At 37.3% G+C, this 16599-nt stretch overlaps 1 protein-coding gene and 1 long non-coding RNA gene across 2 annotated transcripts in view; both read left to right on the forward strand.

The window, feature by feature from the left end:
• The window catches only part of LOC129438994 (protein NLRC3-like), a 469470-nt gene that overhangs the window by 24807 nt on the left and 428064 nt on the right, over positions 1-16599 (forward strand). The gene's annotated exons all lie outside the window — the stretch shown is intronic.
• LOC129419429 (uncharacterized) lies at positions 9434-10015 on the forward strand. The gene is made up of 3 exons (XR_012367437.1): positions 9434-9598; positions 9715-9750; positions 9930-10015. It is a non-coding gene; the product is annotated as an uncharacterized lncRNA (long non-coding RNA).

The following is a 16599-nucleotide window of genomic DNA, read 5'->3' on the forward strand; positions in this document are numbered from 1 at the left end:
CGCTCGCGGGTGGTGTAGAAGGAACAGACGGTGCGGGTGGCGCAGTGGGTAGCGTCAGCTGTTGGATCGCCTGGGTGAGCTCGGACACTTTGTCTGTCATATCCTTCATTCCCCGGCTCAGTTCCTCGATCCGACTGTCCTGGGTGGTAAAACGATGTATGGCAGCGGAGATAAACTCTTCAAACCGAGCCGGGGATCCTTTACCTGCTGCTTCCATGGTGGCCAGATGATTCTGTGATGACTGGTTTGAAAAATCAGGAAGCAAATGCAAGATAAATGAAACAGGTTTATTAAACAGATGACTCAGATGATATGACAGATGACACAGATGATATGGTGGTAGTTGGACAGACAAAGGCTGCGGTGACGAATCCAAGTGCTCGTGAGTGAAGTCAGACTGACGGATGAAACCGGATAAACAGACAGGCAGAACTCCAAAGCGAAGACGAGACCACAGGAACACACGACACGATAACACTGGGAACACAACGTAGTACACTCATCTGGCAGTGAGAGGAGAGAATGAGTGAGTATATATGCCGTCTGGGTAACTACCACCAGCTGGAGCAAAGCAATCACGCACACCTGCACTCACTCAGATCATTAGCGATCAGACACGCACACACACACTTCAATCATACAGACAGACACAACACAGAAAGTCACGGTGGACTTATCCTACCGTGACAGAACCAAAAACAAACCTCTGAAAAAAACTTGGCCAATAAAACTATAAAAACTATATCATATGTAAAATAAAAAAGGGATAAATATATTAATGTTCACCTTTAATTCGTGTTTATCCTTCATACAAAAAAGTGATATCACTGTCCAGTAAAACAGACTTTCAGGCTCAGCTTAATATTATTATAATATTATTAATTAATTAATTAATTAATATTATATATTATTAATAATAATAATAGTAATAAATGCTGTAATGCAGGGGTCTCAAACTCAAACAGGCTTGGGGACATTTCTGAGATCGACATCTTATAGGAGGGACGAAGAGCTATTTTAACATTAAAAAACACAATTATTTATTTTACATTTATAAACTATTAAGTATTTTTTGCCACCGGGTTGTGTTTGTGTTTTGATATATTATGGATTTATTCAGTCATAGTATTGACTTTCATAGTTCCATCTGTGTAAGTTTTGATCAATTTGCTATTATAGTAATATGTGCAGAAAATATAAGTCAACGTGACCCTAAAATAATTGTAGTATTTAATGTTACATACTGTAAGAAAAATAAAAATTACTGATTTACTTGTAATTGCTTAGCAAGCTAGATAGTGAAAAATTATACATTTATTTCATGATCAAATCTAATATTTTTTATACAAAGATGACGGTGTTGACATGTTATGGTTGTCACAGTAGCAGTGTCCAAAAATATGAAGATGTTTAAGAGAAAATATCAAACATACAGGAGCTTGAGTGATCTTGAAGCATGCAGTAGAGCTGAAGGTTTGAAAATGGGGTCCTCAGGAATGCAGTTGACTCTGTAGTTGTCTGATTTTATTGCTTTTTATAAATATCTGACGGTGGTGACGAATTTGTGGGACACATTTTAAGCAATCACAAAATAATAGTTAATATTATTCAAACTCACTGTTTGTTGTTTTTAATACATATTACAATGTACTCTTTCATGTGGTAAATATATTATTCAATTCAATTATTACTTTTGGCTTTTTTAATCTAGTTGAAATGATTATCTCTTAACCGAGGACAGCTGATTTTATAGGCAGCATTTAATCATTAAATTAATAAAAAATAAAAATAAACCTATAAAAGAACCTTACATATGTGCAAAGGACCCCCTGATTATAACATTGATTCTTTTTCTTCATGAAAATAATATTAATTTCCAACAGAATTAGCACTTTTCTTAGTGGGACATGTTTTTGCCAAAGTTTCAAGAATCAATGATTTGATACTAGACATTTAATTATATTATACATATAACTCATAACCAGGTGACACAGCAGCATACATACTTGTATCTTTTCTCCTCATCTTTATTCTTTTCTAACCTTGGCACCTTATGGTTTAAGCCTATTTTTTCTCACCAGTAATTTAGTTTTTTGTGTTTATTACATCTCCTGTTCTCCCTCTCTATATGATGTCGTCATATCAGTGAACACCCCTGACCACTCGCTGAGTTTCACGTCTTTGTAAACGAAAGTTTAATGCATTTTAGGAAGGATTGTTCCAGTGCACATATACAGCCATTGTAGAGGTGGGGGTAATACAATAAACACCCGAAAGTTTTCCGGCCAGCATCATATGTCCAAATTTCAATCAAAACCGTTCTATTTCATCATAAACAATCTGAAAACAGGCCTTTAGGTGTAAAATGCCAAACTTGTCCTTTAACTACAAGACACCACACGTTTAAGAGGGAAGTAGCCCCTTGACCTGTGTTTAACATGTGTTTTTACATGTGACATGTGAACGGCCACAGGACGCCGTAATGTATCGAAATATCGAAATGTGTTTAGAAACCATATCACTGTTATCGAAAAATATTATACTGCGAGATATATTGATATTGAATTATTGTCCAGCTCTACTCTATCATTTACATAACAAGCAAATAAGTCTATAAAACAGTTGTTGTTTTAAACATTGTGTGAACATTAAAACATGACATTGTCATAACGTTTGAAAATGGTAGAATCTAACATTCATCTAACATTCAGACAACACAGAAACATTCTTAGAACATCAAGAAAACTGAACACTTTTTATGTTGGCAGAACGTTTTTGGGAACTTTCAAGGAACGTTCTTAGAACTTTTTTCTGTTAGCTGAGAGTCAAACAATATCTTGTCATTATGAACACAAACACTTGAGGAAATAAGATCAAGGGCCAGATTTACTAAACAGGGCAAATTAGCGCATGAGCGCAATTCCAAAAATGCGCTGATGGGAGTGGTGATATCTGCGGGTTATTTACTAAAAAAGCGCTAATTAAATAACACAGGCGCAACAGCTGATTTCCATAATGACCAACCAATCTACTAAGAGCAGCGCAAATTAGCGCATGGTTGCAAATAAGCAGAGATGATGCTCCTGCAGGTGCATGTGATATACAGGCCGATAAATAAAGGCAGAGAGACGCGTGAACTTATCTGGTAAAATGATGGAAGCTTCCGGCCGATTTGGGAATATTATATGCTGATGTACTATTTTCATCAGTGACTTCAGCACCACGGACAACGCAGGTGAAAATGCGGATTGTGAAATTCCAGCTAACGTAGCCACAGTAGACTGAAAAGAACCGGAGGACAAAAAATGAAGTGTTGCAAGAAGTTTTGAAACACCTGGGATTGCGTGACTCCTTCTAGTTGAGGGCTCCAGATCGTCTTGTATTTCTTCCAGCAAATTTAGAATAACATGGCTTGGCAAACAAAATTTTTGGATAATTTGTTGTTCTGGCATTCCAAATAAATTGATACGTGTGGAAAAAATCCTCTCCCTTCTACCATGCAGTCTCTGATTTCTGCGATGTCTCCTCCTAGCAACAACAATTGCAGCCATTTCGAGCGCAAAATGATTTAAGACATGCTTTTTTTCGGCGTTAAATAGTCGGGGTAATTCATTACATTAGACATGCGCAAACATTAGTAAATCGCGTTGCGTGAATCATTTAAATAGTCTCCTCCCAAAATGTTTGCGTCTGAAAGGGAAACTCCTAGAAATGCATATGCAATCAGGTCAGTCGCAAAAAGAACTAGACCACACCTTTTCAGCGCTAATGATCCACTGCGCGTCTTTAGTAAATTCCGACATCGCTATTAACCGCCAAAATGATGGTTTACGCTGGCGCAAGCGCTTAGTAAATCTGGCCCCAAGTATTTAGTGTGAGCCATGAACTCAATACAGATTTATGAAGAAATGTTCATGTGGTTTAGGACATCTAACACTAATAGTCAGCTGTGTGATGGATTTTTTTGACATTTAAACACACAGTGTCTCAGTTACTGAGGGATTGAAAGAGGAACATTACATGAAGAGATGGAGGTTAGAGATTTGTGGACAAACTTTGTAGTTTTGCATCATTCACATAAAGTCCCTGTTCTCTACAGGTTGAGTGGTTGTGATATCACAGATGAAGGTTGTGTTGCTCTGACTTCAGCTCTGAGATCAAACCCATCACACCTGAGAGAACTGAATCTGTCTTATAATAATCTCACAGATTCAGGAGTGAAGCTGATCTCTGATGTACTGAAGAATCCTGACTGTAAACTGAAGCTACTGAGGTAACATTGTGATCTGATGCTCAGACAGAAATCACATATAGATTATAGTGAGACTATATAGAGATCACAACATCTGTAATGGATTTATAGACACTAGTCAACATTGAAAGTGGATCATAAAAGTTAATCTTATGGTGTTTTCAGACCTGTAGATCGATTGCTTTGTTTTGAAACTGGGGTAAATGGCTACAATGTTGGTTCAGTTCGCATACACAAGACAATATTTCCAAATGAATCAGACTTTGTTAATACAAGTCATGTGTGTGTAAACTTTCCTTTAATTGCTCAGATTGCATCTGTTTATTTTCTGTGATTCTGCTTAAATTGTCTGTCAGGATTAGAGCCCGAAGCCATTTGTTTTGAGAATAATGGCTGGCTGATGAAGTTATTGGCTGGCTAGCCGGCTCAGCCAAAACCTGAATGACTGCTGCAGCCGCCAAACTTTTCATAGCTGCAAATGACTGAAGCTGCCACTACATGTCTACAGATGTATATGTTATACTGATTAACTAGATCTCAATCTTTCCAGGTAATGAGAAAATGAGACTGATAAAAAATGTAATATAAACACTAGGGCTGGGTATTGTTAGGAATTTCACAATTCGATTCGATTACGATTCTTGAGGCTTCGTTTCGATTCGATATTGATTTGTTTGCTTCAATATCGATTCAATAATAAGTAGACACACAAGTAATTAAGTACCTGAGTAGCCTATATTTTAATTTTAGCTTTTGGTGCAGACTTGAACGGACTGCAGCTGCTGTTTGCCATCTTGCTGTTTTGGTAAAGCGTGTTTTGTACAACGCTGAACGCTCTCACTAGAGCAGGGCTATTCAGTTAGTTTGTCATGGAGGCCAGTTCATGAAAAGCATCTCAAATAAGGGGCCGAAGATATATCAGTGATTATGACTACCTACTTTATGACTGCATAACAACAAAATCAGTGCATTGTACAATAAGCTTTTTCTACATCCAGACATGTTCATATGTTGTATTTTAAAACTGCATAATAACATAAGTGCACTGTAAGATGCCCGAGAAAGCTTTAATTTACATTTAAAGGTGTAAATAAGAGCCATCATTGAGAATTTAAATTTTTTACTCACTTTAGTACACATAACAAAAAAGTTTACAATATGTAACATAACATTGTTTTATGCTGTTTTTGTCAAAGCTAATTATTTCACTACCCCTATTTAAACTACAACAGCCATCTTAATAACTGGCAAACATTAGTCTAGCTTCTAATAAGAGAAATTATACTTTTAGATTTCGCTAGAGCAGTAAAATCAGGTGTATGTTTGTCAGTAGATACGCGTTCAGTGGTGCAGGTGTTGGGCGCGATGGGTGACTAACTGTTACTAATCGTTTCAATGTGTTTCCTTTATTAAGACATCTAATGTCATTGTGGATAAGCAAGTCATCATTGAGCCGACATATCAAACAACAACTGTCGGAAAAGACGGTTTTGTAAATACAAGTTAAAACAGCCATAGAGTCCGTGGTCTCACCACTGTCAGTCATCGCGTCTTAATATGCGGGTGCGAGCGGCTCGCGTTGGATCAAAGCGCGAATATAAACACGTGACACAGCTGCTCGCGCCAGTCAAGTGACTCGCGCTCTGCATCTCATGCTGTAACAGATGCACGCTAATCAACTCGTAACTGTAGGGCCCGTTGTACAACTACATTTATTTTAATTCTACATTTATTTATTTTAGAGATGTCTTTTTCACAGACTACATAAAGGGCCGGATCAAATTACCTCGGGGGGCTGGCGCTAGAGTGTTGCCCACCCACAGCGCCGCCACTGGCCAGTAGGCTGAATCGATTCATAGGATTTGATGAATGGATATTGAATTGAGGAACAAATAATTGCAATGCATTGATGAATCGATATTTTTACCCAGCCCTAATAAACACACACTGTTATCAGTATTATTTTGGATAAAGTTTTGCACATTTCACTTCAATGTACACTGAATCATGCGTTGTGAATTAGCAATGTGGAAACGATGGTTTGTTACTGCAGTTATATCACGTTCAGTGCTAAAAATCTCTCCGTTCCAGAATATTTGGTTCATAACATCAATCTTTGATTCAGGTTTGTGCAACCGTGCCCTGAAGATTTAACAAAAGTCTGGGTAGGTCTAAGTTAAAAAAAAAGTAAGTAGGAATTAGGAAAGTATGTGAGAAGTGAGATCAAAATGACCTTGCTTGCTTCTTTCTGCCATTTAGATCAGTGCGAGAAAAAAATGCATCGCTTCTTCTGTAGCAATTTTATTTGTTTAGTCTCCGGAGGTCGCATTTTTACGCTGCATACGTCATCAAGACTGTCTTCAAAATATTAACAATTATAAAGTTTATTCTTAGTTAATCGTAAATTGTTGTAATATGCGTATGGCTTGCGAATGTAATGCTCAGTTAACTTAAATAAACCAGACTTGATGACGTATGTAGCCTGCATATGAGACCTCCACAGACTGCAACCTTTGGATTGAGAAACGGCCTCTGTGTATCGTAGCAACGAGTGAGCACAAGACTGTGCTGTTATGAAACCAGTCGGAAAATAGATCTCGTGTATTGGTTTATATATTTTGTGTGTGTGTGTATGTCTCTATGTGATAGAATTATTATTTTATGCAAATAATTCTAGCCGGCTCAGCCAAACTTTATCAGCTCAATTTGGCTTAGGAAATTATTGGCTGGCGGCAGCTGAACTTCTAAATGGTGGAAATGGCGGCGCCTGGCGGCGGCTTCGGGGTCTAGTCAGGATTTTTTGTGGGCGGAGCCAAACTGGTTGCAGAAAGTAACTGCTCCGCAGGAGGATTGTGAAGTGTTTTAGCATTAAACCATGATTTTTATGGATCCGGTGTTCTGTCGAAGTCTGATTCCCCTGTTTCCCTTTAGTGCAATGTTTCTTATAGCGTTTTAATAACGTTAAGTTTATTTTTTAGATAGATAAAAAGTTTAAATGGCTTTGCTACTGATATGCATGTATGTAATGTATATGTATTGTTCTTTTTTGCTAAATCAATTATTTTTACAGTCTGAATCACTAAAGTACATATAAAAGCAATACTATCATGTATTATATATAATAGCGTTTATTAAATATTTCATAATTTTCCTGTTTTCTATTATTTCTTATATTTATCTTACGTGTTTGGTCTAAAACTATTATAAAAGTATTATGTTTAAACATACATTAAAAAGGCCTGTTTATATATTAATAACACTTTACATCATGTGTGTGTGTGTGTGTGTGCTATATTTGTATATTTATTAAGTATGTAAACATAATAATTTTAGAACAAACAGGAAGAAGACATAAGCTAAGATATAAGGAAATAAAAAGAAATAATAGAAAACGAAAAAATTATGAAATATTTTTTAAAAATTGTGATATTATTGCTTTTTCAGTATAAAAAACAATTATTCTAAATAATTATAATTGTAACGTAATAAAAACGTTATAAGAAACACATGGCGGGAACAGACTTCAACAGAACACCGGACATCTTCTCTACTTATTTTCTATTCTAATTATTAAAAGATTTCCAGATGATTTCCTCGCTCCATTCTGTCCGTTTAAGGGCTTATTGTAACCAAAAACACCTACGTTTATCTTCAATGATGTCTTCGACGATGGTTCTTATTCTGACACTTAACAGCACAACAGGACATTTTCTAGTGAGTTATCTTGCTCTTTTCACTCGTGTCTAATTCATTTCCACTGTTTTTCTGCAACCGCATTGCGCGCGCAGCTTGAGGTGACGTAACTGTGACGTCTACTCTAAATTGGTCTATTGTGTGGCTTTTTTGTAAGTGTGGTTATATTACTTCATTTGTTTAAGTAGGAATCAAAACTTCTTACCATGAACCTATGTGGAGAAGAGCAATTAAAATCTGTTTTTAATAGGAACAGATATACTTTCGTGTTAAATTAGGTTGACGTGCTCACCAGAATTCATCTACAAAAAGCTATCAAGCTATATTCATGGTTAATTAAGCAATTCATGGGTACCAAAGACGTCACTTCTGCCATGACTGCTGCCATATTTGAGTCAGTCTTGGCAGCGAACACATATCTAATTCACTAAATGGTCACATTTATTAGTTTAATTGAGGACTTACCAGAAACAAAATACTGATTTTACAATCTGGAGTTAGATGTCGGCTGCCAGTCAGTTCGTACAGTTGTTCACGATCGTGGAAGAGCACAAAATCAACAAAATGTTGAATTTTTGGGATTCTGCATTATTTGTCATATTCTGTATTAAATATTTCCAGAAATTCAAAATGTCTCATAAAAATAAATCAAATATAATATCTGTCATTATAAATAGAGTAGACAACTTGAATATTTTTGGCTTTAATTTACTAACGTGAATAAACAATCCCTCTCATGTCACGCTGTATCATGTTAACATAACAGCTCTGCACCCCACAGTTAACAGTGAATCACATCTTCTGAGTACACATAAAAACATTATCTCTACTAGATTTATGAAGTTTAATGGTAAGATATAATGCAGTATTTTCATTACGATACACACATGAAAGTCCTTGTGAAACCTGCTTGGCACACCTGCTGTCTCATATGCAAGGATCTGTTAAAGCAATATCAAAATGTATTACAATGTATTGTTTTGTAGTCTTTAAAATAAGCAGTGCACTCTTAAGAAAAAAGGTTCTTCAAAGGTTCTGAAACGATGGTAAAGGTTCTATATAGAACCATAGCTTACTGAAGAACCATTTTTTGCTGAAATGGTTCTTTGTCTTGGCAAAAGGGTTCTTTATTTCCCTCCTTTTTTGATTTTAAATTTAGTCAGTTATTTTCAGGCTGCCTCCTGATTATTTTCACCTGTAAAAGCCCTGAATCATCAGTCCTGCTGAACTGCCTGCAGACTAACATCACAAACAGGTAAGAGAGGAAAATAATCATCATTTACTGTTAAAAACATTTTGAAAATTGAAGTTTTGTGTGTTCTTATTGTAAATGATTTATTTTATAACAGGTAAACTTTATACTGTAAGCTTCATTCCATTTATAGCAGGTAAGCTTCATATTGTTTTAAATTATATATTTAGGGGACTCTACTTTAACAATGACTTAGGATAATGATTTGTTAAAGTGTTATAAAGCATATACATGTATATTGTACATTAAGTTTATTAAACTAATTATCAGAAGTATGTGGTAAAACATGTGTTTAGTTTTTTTATTGATATTTCAGAGTTTTTATATGTGAGGTAAGCTTGCTGGGAGTGAAGGCAGTGCGTATGACCGCTTGATACGAGAGACACATTCTTTTTTTAAAGGTGATGTATGCATGTTACTTTCAATCCTGGCATTAAAATAATAATATTTACTGTTTAAACATTTTGTAAATTGAGGTTTTGTGTGTTTTTGATGTACTTTATTTCTTTTATAACAGGTCAACATACTGTAAGCTTCATTCCCTTTAAAGCAGGTAATCTTCATATTGTTTTAAATGATATATTTCAGGGACTCTGCTTGAACAATGACTTAGGATAATGATTTGTTATAGTGTTTGTTATAAAGCATATACATGTATATTTTACATTAAGTTTATTAAACTTATTATGAAAAGAATGTGGTACAACATGTGTTTAGTTTTTGATATTTCAGAGTTTTCATATGTGAGGTAATCTTGCCTATGCTTGGAGTGAAGGCAGTGCGTATGACCACTTGGTATGAAAGACACATCCTGTTTTGGTGATGTATGCATGTTACTTTCAATGCTTTAAAATAATCATTAAAATAATCGTTATTTACTATTTAAACATTTTGGAGATTGTGTGTGTGATCTTGTGGCACATTTACTTGTGATAACAGAATTACTTTTGTCTATCTGTTGTAGGTGGATCATGAGTGAAGCTCTGCAGGTCTGCCATTGGCTTGATAACAGTGGTTTATGTTAATTGAGTGAATTCAATTTATAAATAAATCTTTCACCAAGCATTCACCTATTTACTGACAAAACAGGTATCTTGAGCAGAGTCATATTAAAACTTCTGTCAAATCATGTTTTACATACAGTATGTAAGCAAACTCCAGGCTAATTTTAACTTGTTTTGTTTCCATGTCTTATCCTTTCACCCATGACTGACAGATCCAAATCTTGTTCAGCCTGATGCTCAACCTTGTATGATGATGACTACAGCCAGGTGATGGAGATCTGTGTTAATCACAGCCTGCGTCTCAAGATCAACATGACAATAGCAGACCATTTCTTATCTTACTCTTATCTGACTAAATGTTCAGCATCATTGCAACAAAACGTTGAAAGAACATTGGATGGAGTATTGGATGATCCCGTAAAGAAAATAATATGGACTTTTTTGGTGAGATTCTAGAAAGATTGACACAATCCGACTTTTATTTTTACAGTTACTAATGTATTATTAACATCCCATTCATTTGTATTCTATGTCATCGATCGTTTGTGCTAAAGTGTTTACATCTGAATGTAATGTCAATAACATGTTAATATTCAGGATTTATTATCATTTGCATGTTTTGATGTTGCATGTCATGATTTTATTGATTTCATGTAATTGTTGTCTATTTAAAATGATTTTAATTGCCAAATTTTATTGTTAATTTATTTGATATTGAAGCTGTTATTAAACATCCATATCTTTTTGAGTAGTTATTTGTTATATTTGCATTATAATTAATATATGTATTCTGATTGTGATTTTAATGCACATATTTATTATTGTATGACACCTCATGTAATGAAAACGTGAAAATAAAAGTATGATCTGATGTCTTGCAATTCTGTTTTTAAACTGTTAAACCTTATAAAGTGCTATAAATAAGAAAAAACAAATAAAAAATAATCCTCCTGACTGCTGATAAATGAAAGGGTTCTTTATAGCACCACTGAGGTTCTATTTAGCACTTTTTCAAGGCAAGGTTCTATATAGAACCATCTAAAAAAGGGTTCTATATAGTACCAGAAAGGGTGCTGCTATTGTTACAAGCTGAAGAACCCTTATTTGGTACTATATAGAACCATTTTTCTTAAGAGTGTGGTGTATTAAGACCTTGTGGTGCCCCCGACCCACCTCACAAATAATCATGCAAGAATCCACTTAATAATTTATACGATTTTGTAAGAATTAGTAACTATTACATTTCACAAGGAAACTATCAATATAAACATGTCACTTTTGTAAAATTGAACACAAAAAACAACTCTTTAATCTGACATATAACAACATCTGTAGTTAATGTGCAACTACTCAGTGGTGTAATCAGGGATGGGCAGTATTTCAAATACATGTATTCAAAATACGTATTTGAAATACAAAATAGTATTTTGTATTTTGTATTTTAAAGCCTTTGAAAAAAATTAAATGTAATTTGTTCATTTAAGATGAGTATTTTTGTATTTTTAAAATACTCAAAATACTTTGAGCCAGTCAACCAGTCAGGGTGCTGTTTTCATGCATCAACTAGTTCAGACCAGACAACAGAGTTCAGGTAAGCAAATATATCTGTGCAGCTTTTAGTGGGCAATAATTGAAATGTTGGAGTGGGAAATAAAGCAAAGGCGATTGAATTTTTGGGTGTGATGTGATTTGTGTTATAACTGTCGCAAAAGGAAATTCAAATTCACACTTGCACGTTGGCAGGCAGTTGCAACACTACAGTTGCACTTGCACATTGCACGACTGAGACAAAGTGTGGAACGCTGACAAATTGGCCTACACTTTTGACTTAAAGGAAAACCACCATTTTGTTTATATTTTACTATGTTCTTACCTCAACTTAGACAAATGAATACATAACTATCTTTTTTCAATGCATGGAGAAAGAGCACATAGTTTGCAGCATTTCGACCTCAGTGCGCAGTAACATCTTCACAGGAGTAATGATGTTACTGCGCCAGAGGTTGAAGTGCTCTTCCGCCATACAATATAGTTCTCATTTTCTATTCACTTAAAAATCACGTTTTATTTTGTGCTACCATACTTACTCGTGTAACTATGTAACAGTCTTTAAATAGGGAAAACATGGAAGTGTTTGGTGGCTTCTAAATTCATCCCTGTTTGGATCCTAAGGAATAAATGGGACTAGGCTAAATGCTAACACATTCATGACATGCTGTGCAAAGATTAAGTGCACATACAGTTTTGAAAAAAGATAGGCATGTATTAATTCATCAGGTAAGAACATAGTAAAATATTGAAAAACTGTGTAAACCTAAAAGGCTTTTATGCTTGACGTGCTCTCCGTTGTATAATTCTGTAAATGACAGAGGGCGACTCGTGAGTAATTGTTCTCAAAACCATCAAAAAGCAGCAATGAGAGGAATTAGTTTGCCGAATAATTTGTCTCGTGAGACGTTTGTAAATGCATGGATTTCTTAACATATAAACTGATTAGGTTGTGGGTCATTTTGACGACACATGAAAAAGTTTTATGATGTTTTTATAAAACATCACTTTACTTGAAGGGGTGTTCATAAGGCTGACATGACACATTCATAATCATAACATGACACGTGTCATGAATATGAAGGAGATTTTATGGATGTTTATGACAACTGTCATTAAGTGTCATTTGTTCAATTATGTCATTTTTATTGCAAAGATGACATTGTTTGAGATGTCTTTGTTATGACAACTTGACATTAAAGCAACACTATGTAGTTTTTGTTTACCTTTAAATAATGTCTCGAAAATTATTTCAGTGATAGAACACTTTTAACTGGACAAATTGTTCTGTTGATGCAACCTGAGCAGCCTCCTAGCTGCTACAAGCACACTCTGAAAATGTCGGTGGAGGGTAAGAAACACAGCCCGCCCCTCCCCCTGCCTGCAGAAGAGTGTCTGATACCAGGCACTGTTGCGCTTTTCAACCACATGAGGGAGCTGTAAGTCATTTTTACATGGAAACTACATTGTGTTGCTTTAACCCATACATCATAACTTGCCATGACAACTTGACATTAACCAAGACAACATAACTGACAACTTTTTACCAGTGATACAAATATAATTTGTCATTAAAATGTCATTAAGTGTTAATACTCTGTTAAATAGTTTTTATAACAGCATCATGAATATTCTTCAGTTCATAATGTTTATTTGACCGAGTATTAATAATATTTGACATAGTTTTAACACTTAGGGCTCTATCTTACACCCGGCGCAATGCAGCGCAATGCGCGACGCAAGTGTCTTTCGCTAGTTTCCACCCTAATTTTCACGTTTAGCGCCGCGTTGTTTAAATAGCAAATGCATTTGCGCCCCCTTTTGCGCCCATGGGCGTTCTGGTCTGAAAACGAGGCGTGTTCAGGCGCATTGTTGGCGCGTTGCTATTTTGAGGCAACTAAAATAGACTACGCCATTGACCAACAAAAACCTGGTCTAAAGTCTAAAGTCAATGGCGCAATGTGTTTTATGTTATTTAAAGAGCGCATTAGTAATATGCGCCTATAAACGGCAGGACAACGCGGGTTTGCTTATCACAAAGTACATGAATGCGCAGCAGCACAAAAACGCTTTTAAATATGAAAGATTAAAGGATTGAATGTAAAAGATTATTATTGAGTCTCTTGAACATAAATGAGGACTAATTATGAGACGTTAGAAGGCGCAAAGAGCTGCTTCACCTGCAGCCTGGTAAGTAAATAAATGCTTACTTTAAACAAATGCATCTGTTTTTAAATGTTTTTTTTAATGCTACCTCACGGAATTAGTGTATATAATGACTCTGTACCTGCGAATATGGTGAGATGAGAAACATTTTAAGTAATGCTTAAAAAAAACTCTTTGCTAAAAAGACCGCTGTCCAAAGTGCTGAAACGTGAGGAGAGCCGTTTGTAATTTCTTTATCTCCTGTTTGTTACAAATAAAGTATTTTTAGAGAACAAACATTATCTTACATACTTGTAAATTATTTTTTGATGATATTGGATAGCCATACATTTAAAGCAATTACAAGCCTGCTTTTTTACTTCCATGACTAAAAGAAAACGGGTTTTAAAGGTTTTAACAAAAAAACAACAACCTCAATACAAGTGAAAAACAACACAATTATTTAACATTAATCTTAAACTGGGGATCTTCTTCCTCCGCTTAGTTTTTCAGTTTACAAAGTCCGTCATCCAAATAGGGATCAGACACAGCGCCAGCGCAACTTGCTTTTAAAGGGAATGAGAGCTGTGACTCTCATTGGTTTACTGCACGTTACGCCCAAAATACTCCCATTACAATAGGACCTACCCTTTTCGACCATGCGCTCCGCGCAAAAACCATTTTTCCCGTCGTTAAATTAGCAAAAGTGGATTCGGACACGCCCATTTAGACGTTGCGCTGTGCTGTAACGATACAATAAAGTGGAGGAAGCAAGCGCAGGCGATCAACACAGATTTATTATGAATGATGGTAATACAGTGAAACAACATAGAAAGTGACTGAGTCCAGGATGTAGGCAATGGTGATCGAAGGTCTACGGTGGCGTGAGAAGTGTTGGTTGGTGAAGTCGGTGGTGAGTGTGGAGATGGCCAATGGATGAAACCAGGAACGGACCGGAACACTCACACGAAGACGACAACACGAAACACTAATCCAAATACACGAACACGGGAGACGATAATCCAAACTTTGGCTGGAACATGAATGAGGATCTGACAACAGGAAGAGAACTGAGTGAGTATATGTAGCTGATGGGTAATGAGGACCAGCTGGAGCGAGGCAATCATACACAGGTGACAACACTTAATCAAACGAGCACATGGCAGAGGTGAGTGAACAAACAAACACACACACACACGACACGGAGGAAACAGAGGATTTCCTACCGTGACAGTACCCCCTCCCCTAGGAACGCCCCTTGGCGTTCCCAGCCTGCTTTACCTGAAGATTGTAATCATCAATAAGGCGGTGATCCAGTATGTCCCGAGCAGGAACCCACCTTCTCTCCTCCGGACCGTAACCTTCCCAATCCACCAAGTACTGAAAACCGCGTCCCCTCCGTCTAGAGTCCAGAATACGATTAACCAAATACGTGGTCTCCCCATTAACGATACGAGGCGGGGGGGGAACCGGGGCAGGCGGATTAAGACGGGAAAAAATCACCGGTTTAATTTTGGACACATGAAACACGGGATGAACCCTCCTGTACGCCGGTGGAAGGCTAAGACGCACTGTTACCGGATTAATGATCTTGGTAACAGAAAACGGGCCAATAAATTTGGGAGCAAGCTTATTCGAAACGGAACGCATCGGAATGTTCTGGGTTGAAAGCCACACTCTTTGACCGACGACGTATCGGGGAGGCTTCGACCGGTGGCGATCGGCCTTAGCCTTGGTGCGCGACCTTGCCTGGAGCAGAGCTCTACGAGCTCTGGTCCAGGTGCGGTGACACCTCTGGACTAGTGCGTTTGCGGAGGGAACCGACACCTCGGATTCAGTACTGACAAAATTAGGTGGTTGGTACCCTAAACTACACTTAAATGGAGACATGCCCGTAGATGACACTGGCAGAGAATTGTGTGCGTACTCCACAATTGAGAGTTGTTGACACCAGGATGAAGGATTGTTGGAAGCCAAACACCGCAATGCCCTTTCGACATCCTGATTGGCTCGCTCGGTTTCACCATTGCTCTGGGGATGGAACCCGGATGAAAGACTAACAGTCGCTCCTAACAATTTACAAAACTCTCGCCAAAATTTGGACACAAATTGGGGACCCCTGTCAGAAACCACGTCTGTCGGAAGGCCATGTATACGGAAGACGTGGTTAATGACAGTTACCGCTGTTTCCTTGGCTGATGGCAATTTGGGCAAGGGGATGAAATGAGCCGCCTTCGAGAACCGGTCCACTACGGTTAAAATCACCGTATTACCCTTAGAGGGTGGGAGGGCGGTAATGAAATCTAGCGAGATGTGGGACCAGGGTCTCGAAGGGACAGACAGCGGTAAGAGTAACCCATCTGGAGGTCGATTGGAAGTCTTACCAACAGCGCAAACCGAGCAAGCCAAGACGAAGTCGTGGACATCACGAGCCATACCAGGCCACCAAAATCGTTGCTTGACTAGAAATTTAGTTCTACTAACCCCTGGGTGACAAGCAACACTGGAACAATGACCCCACTGGAGAACGTCTGACCGTAACCCCTCCGGCACAAATAAACGGTTCGGTGGGCAACGAGCCGGGGGCGTTACCCCTTCTAAGGCAGTCAAAACCTTCGATTCGACCTCCCATCTGAGCGCGGAGATAATGATGGTCTCCGGTAAAATGGGCTCGGGAGTAGCAGTACGATCGGAACGCTCAAAAA

Source organism: Misgurnus anguillicaudatus, chromosome 24 (genome assembly GCF_027580225.2).
Source record: "Misgurnus anguillicaudatus chromosome 24, ASM2758022v2, whole genome shotgun sequence".
NCBI lineage: Eukaryota > Metazoa > Chordata > Actinopteri > Cypriniformes > Cobitidae > Misgurnus > Misgurnus anguillicaudatus.